The sequence below is a fragment of the Suncus etruscus genome, chromosome 3, assembly GCF_024139225.1.
Source record: "Suncus etruscus isolate mSunEtr1 chromosome 3, mSunEtr1.pri.cur, whole genome shotgun sequence".
Classification (NCBI taxonomy): domain Eukaryota; kingdom Metazoa; phylum Chordata; class Mammalia; order Eulipotyphla; family Soricidae; genus Suncus; species Suncus etruscus.
In genome coordinates this window covers 55,629,377-55,632,236 of record NC_064850.1, presented here as the reverse complement: position 1 = coordinate 55,632,236, position 2,860 = coordinate 55,629,377, and the positions used below count along the sequence as shown (strand labels likewise).

The 2,860-nt window shown below is 27.9% G+C and overlaps 1 non-coding gene across 1 annotated transcript; it reads right to left on the bottom strand.

Annotated features, from left to right (window-relative positions):
* Positions 1 to 2,375: 2,375 nt before the first annotated feature.
* Positions 2,376 to 2,482, bottom strand: LOC126005567 (U6 spliceosomal RNA). Its single transcript, XR_007494616.1, has one exon. It is a non-coding gene; the product is annotated as a U6 spliceosomal RNA (small nuclear RNA).
* Positions 2,483 to 2,860: the final 378 nt, after the last annotated feature.

Below are 2,860 nucleotides of genomic sequence, written 5' to 3'. Positions count from 1 at the left end.
AAAATCTATTCAGCATTCATCAGCAAGAATATAACTGGGGAGAAGTAAATGATTCCTTATAAACTCAGAATTTATTCTCGATAGGCTCTGCTTATCCCATGATTACTGCATCTTTTATGTAGAAATGGCTTCAGAACTTGCAAAATTAAGAAATCAAGTTATTGAATTCTAAAACTTCAAAATTATTAAAGCTAGAAAAATGTTATGGATATTCCACATACATTGCTATTTAACTGTTAATTTTATGTGTCTGTTCTTTTTCTATGTGTGTGCGTATGTATACACATATACAAATTCTGTCTCTTCCACCATTATTTCCTTAAAATATTGTAATAAGATATAGATATTTTAATTATAATTAGCTGTGTTATATTAGCAGATAAATGATCTTGCAAATGCCAGAAAAAGTATTTCTCTAAATATTAATTATACCTAGTATAAGTCCATATTTCTTTCATTGTGATTTTATACCAATGGATATTTATTTTGTGAACAAATAAACTGGCATGTTTTATTTTTTAGTGTAGATGCAAAAGTGATGAAACAACATTTGGTTACAAACAAATTCTAAATGTACTAATACAAACTTTATCTTTAAAGAGCTTAACTACTTTTTATAGTCTTCTATAGTAGCAGCTGATCACTTCCACAGGAAAAAACTTCAAGTTGTGTAACTTCAAGCTTTAAAATTAAAAAAATGTTCTTGATAATTTTGGTTTAATCTACAACTTTCCACTGAGTCAAAAAAACTATTCAGAAAGTCTTATGTATAAAACTCTAAAACACATATATAGTGGTTTTACTTGAGTATCAACCTTATCACAAGGAACAACATGATACAAAATAAGAGCATCCAAGTATCTTCATTTTAATAGCTTCAAAATACACTAAAATAATTAAGGGGTAAACATGAACATGTCTTTAGTGACACATTAATAGATTTCCTAATTGCCATGGAAATAGACGGTGTTTAAATAAAACTTAGGATACCTTTATGGAAAATGGTTATATAGATGCTCAAGCCTAAATTTAATTAGCATTTTCTGTACAGAACCATATCTAGAGTAGAAACTGTGCAGTTGCTAGGACACGCAAAATATATAATTAAGGCTGAAATGCTGGTGGTGTTAGCATTTCAGAATGTTAATCTTATTTCTCAGATTCATTGCATTTCAACATAGAACTACTTTGTGAAATAGATCATTCAATATATCTAAACCTTCAGTGACTTATTTGTTTAAGCCAAAATATATCACTCCTGTGACATTCACATTTTTTAAATTTATTTTCTTTTTCTACATACTCCTTTCTTTCAAATTGTTTATGATTGCTTACTCCCTGAAACAAGTAACTTTTTCCCTAATGTTATGAGTTTATGAGATAAAATATTTTAAAACTTTACATTGAAAAACCTTAATTTTAAAAGTAGAAATATAGAAAGAGTAATAAAGATTTTGTTTTATAATATAGCATTTGATTAAAATTTTGCAGTAATAGTAATCAATTTTTTATAACAGAAAATGTTTTGTCCTTTGATTTTTAGCTTGCTGTACACAACAAACATACCACTGAATAATTGGAATGTATTTATAAAAAGAGCAAGATATTTCTCATTAGGTAGCATCATATGTTATCTGCATATGTTACTATGTTAATTGTCTATTTGAAAAATAATCACTAGTTCTTTTTTCTTTCTCATCCAATTCCTTGTGAAATTTATTCCAAACAAGTCATCCTTTTCAATTAGTTAGCACATATTTAAATCAAATTGTCAAAAGACTAAAAAAAAAAAAATAGAAATGTAGTAGAAAAACATCACTGAATCATCAAATAAAAATATGTATAGAGAAATGTAGTTGGAATCTATCACTGAATTATCTATACTGGACAGACTTAATAGTTTGCTCTCAATTACCAAGTTATTTTCATCACTTATTCCAATATTATGAACTAGCATTGTCTCTTAATTAAAACAGACATGGACGACAATTGCCTTTGTTTAATAACTGATAATTAACTGCATGTATTAATCATTCTAAATACAATTATAACACTGGATCAATAGAATTTAATGCACTCAAGCTAGTCTCTGAAATAACTGCAAATGATTTGTGTCTAAAAATGAACTGTAGGAAGTTAATCACACCATTAGGCTCATTTTTTAAATAAAATATAAAGCCAAGACAAAATACCTTTTAAAAAATAAGTGACTCTAAAATAAGATCTTATACTAACCAAAAGCACTTCAATAAAAAAATAACTAAAAATGTTATTTGATGTTTCAGTTCAATTATATCACACAATGTTTAGTTTTATTTTATGTAGTACTATTTTTATAAAATTTGTTAAATATTTTCATTTCATATCTTTTTTTTTTAAATATGGAACGCTTCACGAATTTGCGTGTCATCCTTGCGCAGGGGCCATGCTAATCTTCTCTGTATCGTTCCAATTTTAGTATATGTGCTGCCGAAGCGAGCACTCATTTCATATCTTAAAGTGAAATTATGGAAGACAAAAGTTTTGTGATTTACAATATGTGTTTTACAACAGCAGTATTTTTCGCAGTTAATGGGGATCAGAAACTTCCGTGAAAGCTGAAAAACCTTGAAGTAGGATTTGCACCTAAGAATTTTCGTGTATGCGGGTACAAGAATGTTTTACATATATAAACACTATTTATACTTTACACATTTAAGATAAAAATTACAACAGTATACGTATTTACTTAAACGTGTCAGTGCTAATTAATAAGGCTGATTACAAAACCTTATACAGTAATAAAAAAAATGAGAGATCACTGTAAATCCACTCATACTCTCATTGGACTATGTCGCATTGGAACCCAATCACACGCCTT